The sequence below is a fragment of the Vespa velutina genome, chromosome 2 (genome assembly GCF_912470025.1).
Source record: "Vespa velutina chromosome 2, iVesVel2.1, whole genome shotgun sequence".
Classification (NCBI taxonomy): domain Eukaryota; kingdom Metazoa; phylum Arthropoda; class Insecta; order Hymenoptera; family Vespidae; genus Vespa; species Vespa velutina.
Window position 1 is genome coordinate 13,920,047 of NC_062189.1, and position 22,761 is coordinate 13,942,807.

At 41.2% G+C, this 22,761-nt stretch overlaps 2 protein-coding genes across 5 annotated transcripts in view; one reads left to right on the forward strand and one right to left on the reverse strand.

Moving 5' to 3' along the window:
• LOC124946900 (autophagy-related protein 16-1) overlaps positions 1 to 22,761 on the forward strand; it is a 341,231-nt gene that overhangs the window by 263,199 nt on the left and 55,271 nt on the right. The gene's annotated exons all lie outside the window — the stretch shown is intronic.
• LOC124946899 overlaps positions 1 to 22,761 on the reverse strand; it is a 163,380-nt gene that overhangs the window by 130,901 nt on the left and 9,718 nt on the right. Inside the window, exon 1 of one of the 3 annotated variants that reach the window (XM_047488312.1) lies at positions 19,086 to 19,321. The exons of the other annotated variants lie outside the window; for them this stretch is intronic. The gene's annotated coding sequence lies outside the window, so the exon portion shown is untranslated. Of the gene's footprint in view, positions 1 to 19,085; positions 19,322 to 22,761 lie in introns of those variants that run through there. 3 annotated transcript variants of the gene reach the window in all.

The window sequence follows — 22,761 nt, forward strand, 5'->3', positions numbered from 1 at the left end:
TCGCGCGAGATCTATCCGGCCGAGACGTGAATAATATGCACCTGCTGCAACCGTAGAATGAGCTACGTGCACCGGTTCGTATTAACCTCTACAGAGGAGAAGTCACGTTTCTACCGAATATTCGTCCAACTGTTCGCCCTCTACCCTTTACCCTACCTCTTCCTCATTTTCCTCGTCCAAATTCGCCTAAATTCTGATTTTCCATGCGCCGAATTAAAGTACCGTCCCATAGACAGAACTTTCGTTCCCTAAACGAACATGTACTATGCCACGATTAAATACTAAAAGAAAGAAAAAAAAAAAAAAAAGAAAAAAGAACTGTTACGATTCTTTTCGTTCCTCCAAATTTTCTCGTCCCTACTCTTTGCCTAAAGCCTTTTACGTTTTTCTTGCTTTCTTTCTTTCTCTCTCTCTCTCTCTCTCTCTCTCTCTCTCTCTCTCTCTCTCTCTTTCTCTCTTTTTTTCCTCTTATTCCCTTATTTTTTCATGAGAGAAATGTAAAATGCACCATGACGAAGGAAATATTTTTAAGGATCGCATTTCCTCCGTGTAATTCTATGAAATACAAAATAAAAATAGGGAGAACAATATCTCATTAAATTAATAACTTCTACGTACGCTGGAACTATTAAATCACATTTATGTTCATAATAATTAAAATGAAAAGATCTGATTTTGTTGAAGAATGATATCAAAGCTTCTTCTTCTTCTTCTTTTTTTTTTTTCCTCGAGAAAAATGATATATTAATTGGTTCGTAGAACAGTAAAAAGTTAAAAATTAACGTTACGTGAGATTAGAACAAGTGATTGGTTGCAAGTTACGGACGATTTAATTGCATACATTTGTCGAACGCGGAAACGACCTTGTCTTCCCACGCGAAAGTTTTCGATCGATGCGATCGCACGTGTGACATTGACTGTACGAGCGAGCGACAACGACATAAAATAGAAAAAAAAAAAAAAAAAAAAAAGAAAAAGCGATTGGAAAAGGAAATTACAAAGAGAAACAAAATGCTTCGACAATATTTAACCGCGATCCAGATAACTAGAACACGATTAGTGAAAAAAAATATTAATTACTTGCGACTACTGATAAATATAGATTGCAGTTATGCACGGCTCTCGATCTGTGTGTCTAAGTAACGGTCGTATTCACTGACTTGACCGCTAGTCGATCCAAACTCGTTGCATAATAAGTGGCCTCTGCGTAATCGTAAAGTGTTGAGTAGTAGCAGCAATAAGGAGAGAGAGAGAGAGAGAGAGAGAAAGAGACCAGTCTTTCTGGATGAAAAGAAAAATCGAGAGACAAGACTCTAAGATAAAATTCCAACGTAGTTTTCTCTAAACTCGTTTGACTCCTGAGCATAATTCGAATATTAGCGCGTAAGTAACATCCAACTAATGATCCTTTTTTTTTTTTTTGCGTATGAAAAGTCATTAAAAAGGAACATTTCAGTCAGTAATTCATACCATTAATGACAACGAAGTTATCTTACGGGAAAATGAACTATCGCTTTCTCTATTTATCCGTAGTTTATCTTCTAGGCGACACGCGATAGCACTTAAATGCGATCACCGTGCAGTTAAAATCATTTTTCTAGCTACGTCCAAATGCATGACGTCAATTGTTTTCTATAGATTCAGACGATGATTTTTCTACGTGTTTCCATTCGACATAAGGAAAATGGCATATCTATAAAATCTTACAAAAACGAAAAAATCCTTCGTTTCTATCGTCGATCGTCGATAGATCTATTTCATGTTTTCTTTACGAATACGTTCGAGTTCTCTTGTTATTTCGGGGATTTCTCGTAACTTTTGAGATTATTTCGTGCGGTCCATTTTCTTGTCGCGGAAACAAGAAACAGAGAGAAACAAAGAGGGAGAGAAAAAGAAAAACAGAGAGAAAGAGAGAAAGAGAGAGATCGCGGAAATAAAGGAACAGACAATGGCTATCCGCTTGTGTATAAGAAACAACTCACTTGTCGTTTTACTCGGTCCTGGTACGCGGGCAGATTGTTCCGAACAACATTATGCCCCGGTAAACGTCGTCGTATCGTTTAACGGTACAACACCGAGGGCAACCTTTGAAGCACGTTGTCGTTGTTGTCGTCCACGCCAAGAAAGCCAAACGCCTTTACGAGTTAACGCTTACGAACCACACGCATTTCCCATGCGAGAAAACTCTCGACCTGTATGGAGATAATACGTACGTACTACTATATTTATATCTGGCTAGCTGGTCAGCTTGAATCGCACGCCCACGAGAACTTAGGATTAACGATCTTTTATTGTGAGCTAATCCGACAATCGATAGGGGAAACGACTAGTAAAGTCTAGTTTAGCAACTCAGACTTATTTTCACCTTGGACTCGATCTTGTTAACCCTCGCCTTTTTCCCGGGCAACGTCGATAAAACGTTATGGATCGCACCAGAGAGAAATAACGGTCGGCATGGCTCCGAGGCGAACTTTCCGCAACTTTTAACCGGCCGATATCCGCCTTCCTTGATAATTTCTATCTCCTAGTGGAAACTTCTCTAAGATAGAACTAGACTTTTTCCACAAGCTTTTTCACGTCTTTTCTATTCTCTCAAGTCGTTCTTTTCTTATATATTTCGACGCGTTCCATTGAAAAATCATGATATACAAAGTGTCGACTAGAATTTACACGATATAGAGTTGAGATTGCGAGACCATGACCACAGTCACGGAAAAGGAAGTCGTCGGTGGGCCTCTGCGCGAAGGTGTAACGACAAACGAGGAAAACCAGACTAACTGGACAAACAGGAACGGTGTACGTCGTTTGCCAACAGAAAGAAATGGAGAGAAAGAGAGAGAGAGAGAGAGAGAGAGAGAGAGAGAGAGGAGAGATAGAAAAAGAGAAAAAAAGAAAAAGAAAATCAAAGAGAGAAAGAGAGAGAGAGAGAGAGAGAGAGACAGAACATTATCGGACAAACTTTAATTTCCTTAATATGTCTGTTTCTCGAGTTGCCGAGAGAAGCAATTAAAATTCAACAAGATATCGCCTACTGGCCTTGCTCCTTTCTCATCCCCTCTACCTTCTTTCTCTCTCTTTCTCTGTCTCTCTCTATTTCTTTCTATTTCTTAGCGACCTTTACCGTCTCCTTTTCCGCTCGTAATTCTCTGAAATGCCACGTGGTACTGACCCGACGCGACCGCTGTCCAGCCTCCAATTTCCTCCCGTTACCTCCTATCTGTACCGTTGTCGCCTGTAGAAACACACGAACGTGTACAGAGAGAAGGAGGGAGAGAGAAATACACACACACACACACACACACACACACACATAAATATATATATATAGATATATTCCTATCCTTATGTTGTACCGCTCCTGTTGTCGTCGCCTGCGACCCGACCTGGATACACGCGACAGGGGCCAATGGCAATTACGATTATGGACCTTCGAGAGCAATGTGCAAGGTACTTCGATCGCTAACCGTGCTCTTAGCTACGAGATCGATTCCCCCTTCTCCTTCTCATCTATCCTCCTCCTATGTCTCGTCCTTTCGTCCACGGTTCTAGTCTCCGATGTAGCAAAACACACACGAGACAGTTTCCCCGTTATTTTAAGTAATTGAAGACGTACCTCAGTATATATAAACGGAGACTCGATTTCTCGGATTTCACCGAAGGTTCTTTTACGAACGCTATCAAAGTAAACCACGAGATCCTTTCGAGTCGATCGTTCATTACATTTCTCCCTTTTATTTTTCTCTTACCGATCTTGAAGGTTATACATGAGCTTTCTACTTCTAATTATGATGCTAGAAAAGGGTTTGACGTCTGGATCCTTCGGGAACGCGTAATCCATTAGATAGTACTTCTCTCTCTCTCTCTCTCTCTCTCTCTCTCTCTCTATCTATCTATCTCTCTCTTGGCAGACGTTTACGATATTATGCGGCTCTTATCGACTCGAAGGTTTCACCGGAAGAACGTACGGCGATGACGACGTTATCTAGTATTAAAGTAAAGCCGTCAGATTTAAGGTAACGGATACGGTACAGGCCGCTCGCGTTCGCTTAACGCGAACATCACGATCAACCTTAAAGGCAACGGTGAAGCTCGTGCCAAACGATAGAGAGCAGCTATATATCTCAAGGTACACGGAGAAAATTGAATTAAAGTCACTTAAGTGTTTACCCACGTTCTCAATTATACACGATGAACCCTTGGCATCGAAATAATTATCTTTTGTAGTCCGTTATACTCCGGTATATACGTAAGGGAAGAAGAGAGAAAGCGAGAGAGAGAGAGAGAGAGAAAGAGAATAGAACAGAGATAGAAAGATGGATAGAACTTAGGTCGAATCGAGTCACACACACTACGATATATTGTTTCTCGTCGTCCTAGTCTTCTTTCTTCTACTTCTTCATCTCTTTTCCACCTTTCTCCTCGGCATCCCTTACTTCGCCTTCTACGTGAAGCGACTACTACTTACATCAGCACCGACTAAGACGACATTCAGGATGGCACACGATATTATATCTATACTCGGCTTATCTCTCCTCTATCGAACGTTACACTGACCGCCTCGGTAAATTTCAACGACGAACGAGAGAAATAGATAGATAGATAGATAGATAGAGAGAGAGAGAGAGAGAGAGAGAGAGAGAGAGAGAGAGAGAGATAGGGAGAGAGAGAAGAACCAAGAGCCATCTTCGATCGATAGGAAGTGCGCAGTTAACTCTGATGTAATAATTACATGATTTTCTAAGGCTCTCGAGCACTCTCGGTGGGTCGCGATCCCTTCTCGGAAGTACGGGATCGTGCATTAGGAGGCATCCTGCCTCCTAATACCGAACAAGGAACACATTGATAGGAGCGAATACACATAGATGAAAGCATGAAAGACCCTTGTGTACGCGAGCGGTTTCGATAGAATATCGAGATTTAAAGATGGTTGGGAGATACGGGACGATATTAGTCCCTCGATTCGTTACCATCGTTTCAAGATTATGTGCTTGTTCTCCATTTTACGAATAACGGTCCACTCTCCTTCTTTCCTCCTCTTCCTTCACCTCCTCCTCCTCTTTCTCCTCTTCCTCCTCCTCCTCCTCCTCCTTCTCCTCCTCGTTTTCCATCGATATGGTGCCCCGATCTTCGGTCTTAACTGTAAAGTCGATTCGCGAACTATCTTCTGGATGAATACCGTTTTGCAAGAACTCGCTTCGAAACGAAATTATTATCTCTATGAAACGTGGTACTTCGAAAAAGGGTAAGAGATACGTCGAAGGATGAAAAGAGAAAATCGGGAATATCACGAGAGGTAGAGCGGTTCAGGAGACAAATATTGACTCCGGGTGACGCGAAGAGCGAAACGCTTTCGACTTTTAAGGGAATGTGAAAATCGGTGAAATGTGGAGGGAAAAGTGTGTGTGTATGTGTGTGTGTATGTGTGTGTGAGAGAGAAAGAGAGAGAGAGAGAGAGAGAGAGAGAGAGAGAGATGTACAATGAGGACAAGATGGGACGTAAAGGAGTCGAAGAAGTGGAACGAGGAACGCGTGCATCGAAAATGTGGAAAATGCACGGAATAGGAATTCCAGCTACGAAGATACTTTTGAAACACGCTTCCTCTCCGATCGTCTATCCTTCTCGATCCTCTTTTACGTTCCTTCGTTACGAATGTTTCCGTCCCATCGACTAAGAGTGCCCTTACTTTCATCCTTTTTCATGTCTTATTTTTATGCGTTCTATCTCGTTATCGCGCTCGAAACTTCGGCGCGTGTAAATTGAATTTTTGCGTGAGAAAACATTTCTTCCAGAGTCGAGGAAAATATTCGAAAGAATGAATTAAAAATATTATTTGAAAATGCAAATAATTTCACGGTGTGCTATTTAACGAGCATTGTCGGCGGTCGTACTAATTACATTCGACCCCTGTAGTTTTCTCTTTTTCTTTTTTAACATAAGTAAAAGCAAAGTTGAAAAAGATCCTCTGAGAAAGAAAAAACTCAGAAAATATTATCTCGTTTTCCTTCTTATTATTCGAAGGAGAAAACGTCTAAATAATAACATTGAATTATTTATTCTGCGAGAGATGGATGGACAGAGAAGTTTAGCTCCACTGGTCTTAGATTTACTCGCACGGGTACGTTAATGTGGGAGGAAGGAGGCTCTTGGGTTCGGAAAGGAGAGGAAGATGGAAAAGGGTAAAGAGAGAAAAGAAAAGAGTTCTCCTTGGTTTCGCGTTATCTCCGAGAGTGCGCATACATTTGCTCCACGAAGCAGTTCCGTTTTCTTTGCTCTCTCTTTCTCTCTCTTTCTCTCTCGCTTACTCGCTCGCTTGCTCGCTCACTCACTCATTCTCTTCCTCTTTCTCATTTTCTTTCTTCCTTCCATCTCTTTCGCTTCTGTATTCGCATTTGCAATACCATTGCCCGCGCGCGTACCATTCCCGACCGGTAGACGAACCTAACTGTTCCGAATCGTTGCGATAATTTTGAATCTCGCATTCAAGGGGACGAGATATCTTTCTACTTTTCTCTCTTTCTCGGATCTTCGTAGTTTCAATGCACCGACGCCTTACCGTCTCTTCTTTTTTACGCGGGCAACCGCACGTTCATTCTCATCCTTTAACCTCCTCCTTCTCCGTCCCCGTCCCCGTTCCGGTCCCGGTCCCGGCCGCGAACGAATCAGACGGATAATGCTACATTGTTATAACGAGAAATTGCACCGCAGCGATATGTGACTGCTTCGAAGATGAACGAGAAAGCTCGTAAAACCGAGAGAACGATCTATGAATGGAGCGAATCGACTCCTCTTAACCGCTAAATTTTTCGTACGATACTCCTCATTCGTCTTCGTCCTATCTCATTTCTCCTATACGATCCTTTCATTTTTTTTTTTTTTTTTTTTTTTTATTTTCGTCATTGCCGTTCCATTTCCTAGATCTTCGATCACATTGAAACGAACGGGAGAAATTCTCGTATTGTTTATTAGCGGAAACAATGTCGGACCTTCCTTTCAAGCTTTACAAAAACGAACGGCATTTAAAAGGCGATGGAAAGACCGGAAAGTACCGTAAGCTTTTACGTTGAAATTGATCGCGGAGAAAGCATCGAAGTTGTGCTCGAAGGATGAAAAGTACCCTTAAGTACCTCCATCCTTTGAGTCTTTAATAATCCACCTCTCTGGCGGCGAACTTTGCGCTCGTTACGATCTTTCTCCGCTTCCTTCGACAAACAACTTCTAGCTTCTTCTTCTACTTCTTTCTTCTCCTACTATTCCTCTTGGTTCTCCACCCTCGGAACATATATATCCTGGTACACGGTGGAGTCGCATTAACGTAAAACATCGTAACAACGTGCGATCGGCGTTAGAATCCTGGCGTCCTCTCGCTTCTCGCGAGTGCGAGCGCAACTACGAGCGAGCTTCTTCTTTCCCTAACAACATAACGCGCGGCGGTATCTAACACTCTTTCCTTAGGACTTACGGAGTTAATGACGCCATCCTCAAGAATTATATTCGTCGAGATCGTGCGTCGTACTCTTACACGTTTGAATCTTTCCGGTACTATTCATTACTCTTTAATAATGATCTCTGCGGCTTTCCTGCTTCTTTCTTTTTCTCTCGACTATCCTGCCGTCGTAGTCGTCGTCGTCGTCTTCGTCGTCGTCGTCGTCGTCGTCGTCGTCGTCGTCGTCGTGAACACAACGAGCATCGCGACACTGCACGTTTCCTACACGAACGTACATGGTACGTAGGAGAGAGCGGAACATGGAACGAGCCGCGAAAACGACGCGCTTGAATGCACTTTCAACGAAGGATCCTTACCCTTTTCCGTATCCTTCTATCTCTCTCTCTCTCTCTCTCTTTTTCTCTACATTTTTTCTACTTTCTCTTTTCGCACTCTCCAATACTCTCTCTCTCTCTCTCTCTCTCTCTCTCCCTGTCTCTCTCTTTTCTATCTTTTCTCTCTTTCTACGAGCTACTACGATCCATGAGATCGTAAATATAAATCTCTCGCATGTCGCACTGTTGTCTATGCCTTTTCTTCTCGGCTCATCGACGAGATAAGGTAGTGAGTACTCGAGCGTGTCTCGAACTCTCGAATGAGGGAGACAGCAATGCCTTTTTCATTTCGTTCCTTACTCCGAAGTATAGGAGAACGAAAAGGGCGATTTACGAGCGCGAAAGAGACCTGTCTTATGTCCTTCGACCTTCCTCTCGCGGCCATAGGAATTTCTTGGCCGATCGATACCAAGAGTCTTCTCCGCGAGCTCGTTCGACAAGGAATTGGAATCCTTCCGGCTCTCGTAAAGTCGCGGATGCTTTTTCCGTTCGATCTTTTATTGGAAAGCAGATGAGACGCGTCGGCCAACGACATCGACAACGACGACAACGACGACGACGACGACGACGACGACGACGACGACGACGACGACGACGACGACGACGACGACGACGACGACGACGATGTCAACAACGACAGCGACAACGACACAACGTATCGACAGAAGCTGCTTTTCTTACAACATCAAACTATTTGTTTCCGAGTCTCAGCCTCGAAGAAAAATGATACACTACGTTCTTCTATCGATTTTGCTCATTCGTCATATACATAGAACGACTCAAGCGTGTCTGCCTTTTATAAAATTCACACGGTTTATCCTCGAGTTCTACGTTTCCTACGTCGCGAATACATATTCTTACACGCGTTTTCCTCCGCCTCGGCGATGAAAATCAACGACGACGACGACGACGACGAAGACGACGACGAATGCCTCCTTCGCAACCGTCGGCCAATTTCCTTAATAAATGATCCTATTACGAGGTGCGATGCCGCGGGAAAAACTAGCCGTTAAAACGTCTTATATATCATCTTAACGTGAAATTGGATATTTATTGGTGACAGATGGGACACGGCGCTTCCACGGATCACGCCGTGCGATCAATCATATCGTAACGCCACGTGCTCTTTTCTTCTCTCACGTTTCTCTCTCTCTCTCTCTCTCTCTCTCTCTCTCTCTCTTTGTATCCCTTTCTATCTTGCTCACTCACTCTCTTTCTCTTTGTACGCATAATGAATCGCGCGAAGAGCACGTAATAGCGGGCTATGACCTTACGATGGTGGCACCGTCCTCATTTTGAAAAATAACATGCAATATTCCACCGTTTTTCTCTTACAACGAGCGAGCTCCATTCTCTTACTTCTCTATGACCGTTCGCGCTTCAAGCAGACGAGGAGAGCTCTATTCTTAACGAGCGACCACTTACTGTGGGTAATTGTCACTTTAATAACACGAGAAATCTACCGTTTTTGATTATCGTCGATCTTTCAAAAGTAATAGTAACGATCGTCGTTCGTTAGACGTTTTATGACTTCTCCGATCAATTTCATTCGTCTCGGGCTTAACATCTCAATTTTATTATTACAACTTTTAATAACTCTTTATATTGAGTTCGAAAACTCGATGAAATACGATTCATAAGTTTTCATTCTTTTTATCGGCATCATTCACTCTTCTTTTTCCTTATAATAAAGATCATCGTTAAGATCATTGTTAGGATCATTGTAAGGATATATTGTTAAAATTGGATTCTATGACAAACGCATATAACATGCCTCGAAACGACAGATGCATCCTTGCGTGAGAATACATATTCAGTAACGCATCCACATACGGATAGATTCCATGGTTTGCTTGTGTATACGTTCTCGATTTGATATGCCGGTAGGTATAGAGAGATAGATAGATAGAGAGAGATAGAGAGAGAGAGAGAGAGAGAGAGAGAGAGAGAGATTGGAGGAAGTGGAATCTTTGATCCAGAATCTCTATAACGTGCCTCAAGGACCGTTTGATACGCGTCAAAAGACAACGCGTTACGATCGATATATCCTACTGGCCTAGAGAAGATTAAGTGAGAGAAAGAGAGAAAAGGAAATGGTAATGTGGGAGTCATAATAATAAGATGTAAAATGAAAGACAGTCAGGGGCGCGGTCGATTTCTTAAGCTTATTAGATTTAACTTCAACTTTAAGATTTAAACAAAACAAAATAAAAGAAAATAAAATAAAATAAAAATGGCGAAATGCCGTAGGAGGTAACGGGAATGTCTGACAAATGACGCTGCTTTCGAAGGCAAATAATATAACGCTAAGTGGAAGATGGACTTTCGCCGAAGGGTCTCTTTGATATTTTTTTCCTTTCCTATCGTCGATCGAGTTAGCTCCGTTCGTTCTATTCCTCTCGAAGAGGTTTATTCACTCACGTACATCTACTCGTTCCCTGAGAACGACTACGGCGAGCACGTTTCCAGAAAAGAAGAAAAGTTGAGGGTAGATCGACGGAACGTAAATTATCGTGGCAAATCCTTCGAGCTTTTACCTTAGCGGCAACGGTTTGCGCGTGTACAAGCGTTAAGATTTCGCAAAAGATCCAAGGGAATCTTGTCGTATCCTTCCTAGTCAAAGGAGAGACATCATTAATACAAGGTAGCAATTTATTACGAGGCCGACTGACCGTCTGTCTTTTCCGACGTTGTATCTCTCTGTGTCGCAAATAAGTTGACTAGGCGGAGACTTTCACGTTCGTTGCGACGCTATCTTTGAAAAGGGAGCACGATGTTCTTACGTACAAATATATTGTACGTGCATAAGATACGTTGTACGTATGGATATACTTTGGTAAAAATATACCTAACGTAAAATCAAGGAAAAAAGGAAAAGAGACTGGAAGGAAAAGAACTTTTTATTTTTCTTTTCTTTTCTTTTCTTTTATTTTATTTGTTATTGTTGTTGTTGAAAGATGGAAGATCTAAACGAGACACGACGACGTACAATTAGACGCTACGAAAGATATTTAAGAACACGCGTCCAGATATATGTCTATAACGAAAGGGACGAAAGGCTTATAAAAGGTACGTTAATCCCGGTGTAGGATTATACCGTCCATTTAGTGGTACGTAAACGTGAAAGAGCAAAGCTCTACGTGTCGTCGTTTGAAATTGCCTACGCGTTAAACGTTAAAGGTTATACGTAAAACGTATACTCTCTGTCCCTACCTTATCCTCGTCGTCCTGCCCTTCATCTGGACGCGCTCCCACGATTGATTTCGCGCGCTCACGTTGCTACTAAAACCCTAGGTAACGTGGAAATAATCGACGGAATTTTCATCGTGCTTTCGACAGTGGAAAGTTCAAATAAGCGCGAAAAGGACATTGAGTGTGGGAAGAAGAACAAGCGAGGAAAAAGATAAAAGAAGAAGAAGGAGATGAAGATGAAGAAGAAACTCGTGGAAAGGGCCGCCGTGTCGGTGTTGCAGCCAATTAAACGTTATTCAGCGCGAAGGTTCTCTGGCCTTTTTCCTCTCTCTTTCTCTCATCTTCTTCAACTCTCTCTCTCTCTCTCTCTCTCTCTCTCTCTCTCTCTCTCTCGCCCCCTCTCTACCTTCACCTCTTTCTCTCTTTCTCTCACGCTCTCTCGCGAGAAAACTCGCGACAGATATGGTCCCGTATCTCGATAGGAAAACTTTGCTCTTCGTTAGTGTCACTGATTATCCGAAGGAGGGTTATTACCTCGTGATTTACACCTCTCTCTCATTTTCTCTCTCTCTCTCTCTCTCTCTTTCTTTCGGCTATATCTTTTTCTTTCTCTTTCTCTTTCTCTCTTTTTCTCTCTCTTTCTCTTGATACTACCGAGCAATACTCGTTGTATGTATTCCTCGAGCGTAAAGCACGTATAAAACGTGCTCTTCACAGTCTTTCGAACAAAAGAGAAAGATGGAAAGCAAAAAGAGAAAGAAAGAGAGAGAGAGAGAGAAGAAAAAAAGAAAAAATCAAAGCTGGTGCGATGTATCGTTCGGTTGGACACCCGACGCGAAACCGACGTGGCTTGGAGCTCTCCGTTGAACTGATCCACGATAAATAGTCGCGGATCGAATTCCTTCGAGGCGCTCGCTCCGAAGACCCGTCGCGCTCTAGAAATTCTTTCCCGGTTCGATCGAGCAAGGACGAAGCAAGCTCAGCTAACTGTTTAAGTCTTTTTAGCTAGTACAAATATTGATACGTCGTATTTTCCGAACTCGCGACTAACTGTCTATCGATCCAGTTTCGAGCCGATAAAAGTAGAACGTGTAATAAAGTTTAAAATACATTGGTAATAATCTTCAAGTAGGAATCCGTCTAATATAGTATCTAAAACAAGTAGATTCATTTAAACGCGAAATGAAATAATATAGATCCAATTGTACTATCTATATCTAGTAGGATACGACTAGATAAAATGGCTTACTCGAGAGTCGGCTTTTATTATTTTATGTAAGCTCACCGACGACTTATTAGATACGGCTTGAGCTCCGTGCGGTATCGAACTCGTTATGGGGGTAGAAGCATTCACGAAGACTTTACCGAGAGAGTGGCCGGTCAACGCCGTCAGGTGTAAGTCGAGCGAAGCGAGATAGGAAGACGACGAATGAGCGAATAAGAGAAATAGAGAGAAAGAGAGGCGCACGCGCGCACGCTCGCTTAAAACGTTGCCTAGCACTCGCTTCGGGCAGGGGATGAAACTCGATACCGAATCCGCCCGTGATTAACGACGTTTCACGCTTGCTGGACGTCGAGCTCTCGGACGCTCCGCAGGATTTGCGACCCACGAGATTTTCCTGGAGCATCGACCTCTCTCTCTCTCTCTCTCTCTCTCTCTCTCTCTCTCTCTCTCTCTCTTTCTCTCTCTCTCTCTCTCTCTCTATCTATCTTCCTCTTCGTGATGCACTCTCTTCTTAGCCCTTCTCCTTCGTCCTTCTTTCTTTTTTTTTTTTCAGAACGATCGTACTGAGTGCGATTTAAGTCAAGAACTTTTCTGTCTCTCTCGATATTGCTATATGGTCGGATTAATCGACGTATCGGACATCGTGATCATTTGGTTATTACTTATTCGCATCTACATTCTGTTACCCTTATCTCATATTATCCTACCGTTCTCTGTAATCATTTTATCGTTCTTCATTACGGGCATTTGTAACGGGGGCCAGTTTATACGATGGAATAGATCGAGGTGCTTAGATTAAACCGGATTAATCTCTTAAAGGTATGAAGTAAAACTACGTTCGATATCGCGATTATTATTTTCAAGGAGGAAGACGTCGATGTGCCATAAGCTATGGGAAAGATATGTAACAAAATATATGAATTCGTTCTTTAGTATAAAAAAAAAAAAGAAAAAAAAAAAAAAAAACACGAAAATAAATGTTTGAAAAATCTCTCATCGATATTATCGTAATCAGTTTGATAATTAAAAAGTTGAAATAATTTTTTATGAGACATTACAGAATTCTTTAATGAAATAAAAGGAGATCGTAATTAATGTCTGTAATAATTTCACCAGAAACCGTTTATATCGTCCACCCTGTATATTTCTGAACTTCTTGTACCACACGAAGATATCGCAGCATTCTCACGCGGGAAGAAGAGAATTCTCCAAGACGAATGCTTGACTACAGTGGCATGGGTCGTGTCTTGGTAATTAATGACCTTCCATTAAAGCCTTTAATATCGCGCGCGAAATCCGTACGAGTTCATGGTCCATTCTACCATCTCTGGTTTCTATTATAAACAGACAACGAAGAAGAAACGTTGCCGACAAAATGCATCTATGATGCTAACGAAACCGGTATAGGCGTGATGTGTATCAAACCTGTTGACATAGTATATTTTATTATATATATATATATATATATATATATATATATATATATATAATATATAACTTATGATATCGAAATAAAATCACGAAGAAAATGGAACGCGTTTGTTATGCGTGTCACGCTTTAAAGTCGAGACACCTGCCGAACGGTATATAACCGGAATACCATTTTGTATGTCGAACGGAGTGTATGCAGGCGCGTGACTATAACGAAACGACGAATGTGTCCAAATTCTTAATCAGAAAAAAGAAGACAAATTAAAGAAGAGAGAGAGAGAGAGAGAGAGAGAGAGAGAGGAACGTAAATAAAGAAAAGAGAAGAAATAAAACGTCTTATAAGACGATAAAGTTTACTTCTATAAAACTGAAGTTTTAAAAAAAAAGGATCAAATTAAATTTTCAAATAATAAGAAGAAAAATAAAAGAGAAAGGAAAAAGTGATGCTTGGAAAAGGTGCATCTATTTCGAGGTGTTGAAAAAATAAAATCACTAAACCAAATTTCCTGCGTGTCGCCAAAAGCAAAAAATTTTATATTTTCGTCATGTAGGATGAACGAATGTAAAAGAAAAAAAAAAAGGAAGAAAAAAAAGAAAAAAAAAAAAAAAAAAAAAAAAAAAAAAAGAAAAAACAAGTCGAATTTCACGTAAAAGATCTAAAGGATAGAGAAAATCGAGTTCATCGTGGGTATTAACGGTACACGTTAAGCGGCACGATTCGCACGATGTGGGACGAGGAGTCTCGGTGATATATCAGTGACGCGTGGGTATCGCCATCCAAAGTGCTGCGACCTTATTCGTTGGTTTACTCATTCGCTTTACTCGCTCGCGGGGACGACGTATGCAAAGCGGCCACTAGCTCGTGTGATTCACGACTTTGCCGATGAGTTTTACCTACTTCGGGTTATTCACCCTTTCTACCGATATGTTCCCTCATATATTTGCAGAGGAGGTGCACGCGCCAATGTACGCCTACGATGTTCGCCGATCGCTCTTCTCTTACATGACAGCGCGTGTCGTAATAACGAGAGACTATCGCGTTAAAATGAGACTGTAAAGGCTACCGGAAGAGGACGTTCCGATTGCTTCTGTTTGGTTCTATCTACTCGTATGACTTCGAGATAGGCTTCGTTAAGGGAACGTTCGATATAAATGATAAAAAATTGATAACACCTTTCTTACATGAGAAATTATCTTACAAGTGTGTAGGTACCTATGTATGTAATATATATCTCGGTATATGTTGATTTTCTCTCTCTCTCTCTCTCTCTTTTATGTATGTAGGAACGTACACACGTACGTGCTCTTAAAGCCTTATCATTCGGACGGCCGCGTAATTCCGCGTCCCGCTTGACAGCTCGATGCACCGGGACTAGGATCGTCGTGGTAGAAACGGGGGACGAAGATAGTCATCCATATTCAACGTGTCGAGGGTAGCCGTAACACGGGAAGCGCTATCACGTCAGCACGACGTCATACAGTTTCGGATTTCCCTTGTAACGACGCTCTGTCGCGGAACACCCCTCAAATTGCCCGTACTGCGAATGCACACTCCAAATCTTCTCGTTACATTCGTTAATGATTTCACGCGTCGAAAATTTCATTCCGCAGATCCTGACGGATACGAGAAAGCTTCTACGATGGCGACGAGCGCAAGAGGGTATATGGAAGTTTTTAGAGAGATAATGATCAACGAAAAAAAGTTGAAGGACAACGCGATTAAAACGGATTCCGCATGGCTTTAACGGTCTTACGGTTTTAGCCCATTATGAGAAACTCGAACTCGTTATTCGAGAAGTTCGCGCAGCGATTTTAACGCGCGGAACGTCGGCTCGAGAATGTTTCTCCGTGCTGACCGACTAACTGGCGAAGTTCTAGATCGCCATGTAAAGTTCCTATTTCTCGCTACCTTCTCATAAACGAGAATATGAATCCAAATATAGTATTTAGTTTAAAAACCATTTAGATTAATAATAGTTTTATGTGAATTAATAATAGTTTAGATATGAATTTTGGCAATTATTTCGTTTTATGTCTTAGATAATCGAATGCATTTACATATTTATGTAACATATAATTAGCGTGATTATCGTTCGATCGAATAAAAGTCTCTTAACTATAGATTTTAATTATTTCGTTAATATGGAATTGTCCGGTTGAGTGACCTGCGTAGATCGCAATGGTCGCTTTCGATGATACCAAAAATTCATGTAGGACCAGGTATCTTATCAGATCGTTGAATAACTCGCATAAAACACGTACGAATTCCAGTTTCGTGAATGGCACGTGTTTACCTTTTGAGAGTACGTGACTCAGGATGCATCTTTCGTTCAAAAAGAAATGTCTCTCCCTTGTTATTTCTATCTCCGTGCGTCTTGGGGATGATATCAGGGTACGATGTAAGCCCCGCTGTCCACGATGGCTACGAGTACAACGACGCCGAACACGATAAGGAACCGTCTGTAGGATAAACACACCGACCGCCCTTTCCCTTCCGCTCGTTAGGAAGGGCCAGCCATGCTCGTGTCGTCTTGCGACGCTCGCATAATCCAACCGGTAATCGGTCGCATATCTCGACGATATAAATCAGGTAGCCCGATCGTGGATTGTCCGGTTCGCGTACTGGGCTCGTAAATTATTTCCCGCATTTCTCCGCTTATACGTGTATATCTATCCGCGGTTGGACACAAAACTTGAAAGATTGCAACGTCCTTTCTCTCTTTTTTCTCTCTTTCCTTTTTTAGTTTACTTTTCGATTATATCTAAAAAAAAGACTACGACGATTCCTCTTTTCTTTTACTTTATTTTTATTTCTTTTTAGCGAGATCAATGACCGCGTCGATAGTGGTAGCTTTAAATAAACCCTTCCACGAGAAAGCTCGATTCTTCTCGCAAAAGCAACCGGCTCGACTGGCTTTTACCGTCTAGTAGTCGTCTGGCACTCTCTTATACTGAGAAAACCACTACCACCCATTTTCCTCCTCTTCTCTCAAAGCGTATAATTTTCAAAATGCTTTCGTTTCACGTAAATACTGCGTTTTCATGAGGGTTGCTGTTCATTACCAAAAGACAAAGAGACTTTTGAGATTTTTCTTTCTCTCTCTTAATTCCTAATTTTTCCTTCTTTCTCTCTCTCTCTCTCTCTCTCTCTCTTTATTTCTCTTTCTTTATTTCTCGTCGTTTTCTTTCACTGAGAAAATTGTGCCACCTATAGTGCACATTAGAGAAAGATGGAAGAGAAAACGGCACATTTGGAGGGAATTAATGGCGTGTTCGTTCAGGATAAAGTGTGCTGCGTGCTATGCCAACAGAAAAGCGGTGTGTGTGAGAGACAGAGAGAGAGAGAGAGAGAGAGAGAGAGAGAGAGAGGGAGAAGGGAGAGTTTGTCATGATACCCCCGAAAGCATTCTCTCCACCCTCTTAAACGGAGAGTAGCGCTCAAGAGACTACCAGGAGACATAACTACGTTTAGTAAACACAACGCTAAGTTACGTTGTGCTACACACGACTCTTCCCGTGACAAAACAAAGTTTGATACGCGCGCTTGTTTCCTTCTCTCTCTCTCTCTCTCTCTCTCTCTCTCTGTGTGTGTGTGTGTGTTTTTCTCTCTTTCCTTCTTCATTTCTTAGCTCTTTCATTCCTTCGTCTTTTCTGTATTATCTTCATATCCCTTCTTTTCCACCTTCTCTTTAGTAACGAAACAACCGCGAGTTATGTACCTATGACCCGACTCAACTATCGCAGAATGTTACCGCGCCACGGGCCTGTTTATACGGAAAAGCAATTACGCATCCTCCTTCCCGTTGTTGAATACTGCGGCGACAGCAGCCGCAACTGAATACCGTCTCGTCGCTACCACGTACTTTACCTATGCATTAGGAAATTTGGTATGATATCCGAGCGGCGTTAATTGATCGTAATTAATCGGAAAATTATCTGATACGATTATTTCTTTACCAAATATTTAAATGTTAGCGTAAATATAATAATTATAAATTTATGAAAAAATACGACGAACGTATCTCATTCTACATATATATATATATATATATATATATAACATGACTCTCCCATCGGATATGATGATATATATATATGATATGATAATTTATAATATCTTCCTTTATAATATCTTCTCATTAACTTCATTCTGTTGAACTTGGACGAGAGATACCTTAAATGTATTAAACAGAAACTATGAAAAGAACGGAATGAAAGCCTCTGCTTATCATCATTTTGTATTCTGCGAACGCGGAATAATTCATACATAGGGCACTGGAATTAACACTAACGGCGTGACTCGCTGTCTATCATTTTGTCAACGTACGTATAATCTGATGCAGTTCTAGCGTTAAATCATGCGGGCTAGAGCATTCCTGATAATCAACACGCGGTAGCATTGGCGGCAATAGCGGAACGTCGTATGCGGCTACATAACCGCCGTGCATCGGACAATATAATCGGTAACCCCGATTCCGTGCTAATTTACTCAATGCAAAGAGCCGTTAAACGACATGCGTGAATCTCAATTCATCACGACCTTGATTCTTTTCTTTTACTTTTCTCTCTCTCTCTCTCTCTCTCTCTCTCTCTCTCTCTCTCTCTCTCTCTCTCTCTCTCTCTCTCTCTCTCTTGGTTCTATCAGAGTCTTTAATCAGACGAATAAAATTATCGGGATGAGGCTCAATAAAAATGTCACACTGTTGTATCATTGTCACAATTATTATCGACATTGATACGATTAATAAAATTAATTTGACCGTAAATAATATATTTTTGACAGTGAACAAGCCACCGATTCGTAATTAATGGATGCAAAATCTTTGACAGATAAGCAATAGATTTAATTTTCCACAAGAGTGGAAAAATGAGAACATTCGGTATTTGGCAATAAAGTCTTTCCCTCTTTTCCCTCTCTTTCTCTTCAATTCGTTTATTATCGCATCGATTTATCCTTAATCGATTCAAAAATATCGATTTCTCATTTCTCTGGTCAGCTCTCGATGCAGCTCGCAAAGAGGTTGCATCCCACGACATATTCGTTTAATTTATCTCGCTAAATCGATGACCACCATAATTTTCATGCAACCGTTCCGTGTGTAACACAATACATTCCAAGTAACGATTGCATACATTCCATGTTGTTTTCCTTTACGCTTCGGTTCCGAAGACTCGCGTATGAGTAAAATGTACATATTTGGAATGAAAGAAAATGAAGAAAAAAGAAATAAGTACAGAGGAGAAATGTAGATAGAAAGAGAAAGAGAAAGAGAAACAGAAAGGGAGAGAGAGAGAGAGAGAGAGAGAAAGAGAGAGAGAGAGAGAGAGAGAGAGAAAGAGAAAGAGAGGGAGGGACAGTTATACTGCGGAAGCATGCGTGCATGGAGCACATTTATTGCTGGCGTAAAGTAAAATTACCAGTGTAACTGCTGTTACTATAGAGGCAATAGCTGCTCTCACTCTCTTTCTCTCTTTCTCTTTCTTTTCTGTGCAGGTACTCATATTCTTTCTTCTATCGTTGTTTGTCCTTCCTCTCTACATATCCGTCTCGCTTCCTTCCGTTTAAACGTCCGCTTTTCTATTCTTCCGTTCCGCAGTACAAACTTTCCATCGTTTTAGTTCCGACTGAAGGAGAAACGTTTTCAGTATGCTTTTTCTAGCGAAAGAAAATAAGAGAGCGGATACGTAATGATATTAATTCGATATACATACATATATGTATATGCGATTTTTAAATGTTTCAATGTGCATACAATTATAAACAAAACGAATCAACGATTATATGCTGGCGTTAAAGATGGAAGATGATTGAAAAGGAAAATTATTTTAAATAAGATATACATAATTCTAGAGGAGCTTTTAGCTCTTTATACTGTATAAATACCATATAATTATTATTCCTTGTCGTATCTCGTGCGTGTGGTAGTTGTCGCTTCTTTGAAAAAAAAAAAAAGAAAAAAAAAAGATAATAATACGATCTCCATTTCATTATTAAGAAGGTATATAAGGATATAATAACAAGAGGCGGTTTGCATGCATTGAAAACCCTGATAGTTTGCCCTTTGAAAGTGACAGGTCTTTTCTCTTGTCTCTTTTCTCAACTCGCACGAAGTTCCATTTACTCAATTCTCGTTATTTTACTTTCTCTCATCGTCTATCCTTTTCTTGATAATACTATTCTCATCGTCTTTGAGAAATCGAGAAACGTAAGATCTAGGGTTTATCTCTTAATCCTGAAAGTCATTGAAAAGCACCTATGGTCAATTTCTTTGTTGCAAGCCAACCATCTATTCTATTCGAGCAAACCTACGTTTCCACTAAATTTATCTTCTTTTTGACGTAGTAACATAGTGAAGATAATTGACCCTTTGGAAATCATTCTTCTCGGCAGACAGGCTATATTAAATGTCCTCGTACCTGCTACGTGAAAAGCAATGCTGGTACAACAGGTTTCGCCATTGTAATTGCCTAAGACAAAGGCGTGATTAAGATGAGAATTCTCCGATTAACTGACAAGGCGAAATGTAATTAAAGTACCGTCGAATAATGCGAAATTAGCACTCAATCGTTGCATCGTCGGGACATACCAGATTGTTAAATCTGATGTGAAATGCTCCGGAAAGTCAACGAACAGACTTGAAAAACGAATGAATGAATGAATGAGAAAGGGAGAGAAAAAAAGTGAGAAGTAGAGAATCAGAGTCGGCAAAGAAACGCTTGAGTGATAAAGAACTCACACGAAGAAAAGGAAGAGAGGGAGAAAGAGAGATAGAGAGAGGGTGAGAGAGAGAGAGAGAGAGAGAGAGAGAGAGAGAGAGAGAGAGAGAGAGAGAGAGAGAGAGAGATGGAAACGACGAGAATTTTGCGTTAGTCCATAATTTCCGAGTTCCACATTTATATTGGGTGGGTCAGGGGAAGACGAATGTTCCTTTGGCAAGGCAGCGCTCACCCCCCTGCCCAAAAGCACTTTGATACGAACGGGATAGAAGCAACGTCGAGAAGAAAGGGAGGAGAGTCCATTAGTGGAGCCATCTGAATATTTGCAAAACGTGCAAACCGAGCGCTCGTGCAGAGGTTAAAAAGATGTGTAATATACTGGCATCACTTCCACTCAGTGACTCGTTCTTTCTTTTGCCTTCGTTCTCTCTTTCCCTCTCTCTCTTTTTCTCTCTCTATCTTTTTCTCTCTCTCTTTGAAACTGTCGTGAAGCTGTAGACTCAGGCAAGTACGACGTGGGAGTAACGGGACTGCTACCTGGTCAAGAGAGCCACTTAAAACTTTATCTTTCCCTCTTTGAAGGCATTCACTCCCGTTCCCTCTTTTCTCTCTCTCTCTCTCTCTCTCTCTCTTTCTCTCTTTTATCAGGCGCGCGTACGTTTATGCACACGCAGGATAATTCGACGTTCTCGGGATCGACGACGTCTATCTTTCCTCGTCATCGTAACAGCCGCGAGGCAAGAACTTCATCGTTCGCGTCGTACCAACGAAAAACTTGATTGCAAAGCGTTTAATAGGCCTTCAACGTTCTTGCAACGGATTGCACGCGATATCACGATGATACCGTACTCGTTCCGCTTGAAAGTATAGTTGCTGTAAGTATACTTGAACTCGTCAAATAGAAATCTTCGTTTGTTAAATCTCTTTATCGGACGGACTATGATCGATTATCTTGGTTAAAAGAAAAGAAAGTAAGGAATGAAGTTTTCAAAAAGAAGGTCACTCGTCGATTCAGGTCATTCGTAATTGAATTATCAATCATTCGTAATTGCGAGACGATAATTTGCATTCTCGAGCCATACGAGAAACAAGACTTACAAATTATTACTGACATTTATGCTCGCGGAGAAAGATCGAAGAGAACTTGCTAAATGGTCTCGAGTACTCTTGGTATAGTACATATATCTGGAGTTTTGTTTGTTCCCTGTTAACCTCGTGGCTCCGCTATCGCCCGATTTCATCTCGACCGAAAGTAAATCATACGGGTGGCGTCACCGTAGGTCAAATACTTCTTCCTCCTAACTTTTTCTTGGTCGATTAGAATGTTGCCCGTTGCCATGGAGGCATTTAAGTGCTACGTAATTTCCTCGATTCATTTGAAAGCGCACGAAATCGGCTGGGATGTGATATGACTCGACTCAAAGAAGATCTCGATGCTTCTTCGACTGTTTTATTGCTTGCGAATCCAAGATGGAACACCAACCGAATCTATGAGATCGTTAGTCACGCTTCTTGGATTTGTTCGACTCGTCGAAGCGAGGCTTTCTCCCTTCTTCTTTGCCTTGTTATCGTCCGACGGTAATTCGAGTGTCTTTAATTACGCGTCGGAAACCTGGAAACTGGCTTGATTGGATCGAAAATTCGCGTTCAAGAAACGGCGAACGTTGAAAAGTCAACGATTAAGACTAAAGCCAACGAGAAAAGGTTTTCGATGTGGAAGGAACAATTGAATTAAGTGATTTTAATTTATCGTTCCTTTTCCTAGATCCGACAAGAAAATCAATCTAAATAAAATCCAACGATTGATATGATACTTCGAGATAATCATTCCTAAGGAACACATGGTATTTTCTCGGATTATCCAAAATGCGAACCGTTTCTGAACTCTATCGTCTCTTGTTATCCTTCCCAAGCGACTCATGTCTCCCGGAATTGCCGGCTTACATCTCAAGGCATTTGGATCTTGTTCGTTCTTCCTGCCACAGTGATTTGCAATCCGTATCATCGATACAAGCTTAACGAGAAAAAGTATATACACTTCCCCTTTTCGATCGTATATACCAAACTTTTACGGAAGCTTACTTGGCCAACAGCTTATCATCGTTAATATCGGTTATTTTCTAGAAATTTATCTATACTAATTGCATGCTATTGTTCACTTAATATTCTTCTTAACTAGTATTCGCGATAAAAGTTACGAAGGGAAGAAACTTTCGTAGCGTTCAACGAGAGTTAACTGCTTCTAACGGCCGATAATGTTACGGATAACGATCGCACATTCGAGATCAATGGGTACTTTGAGGATAGTTCGGCTTCGATAATTAACGTTTGTACGTAAATTTGAGGACGGTGGCGATGGGACGCCTTTACTTAACTG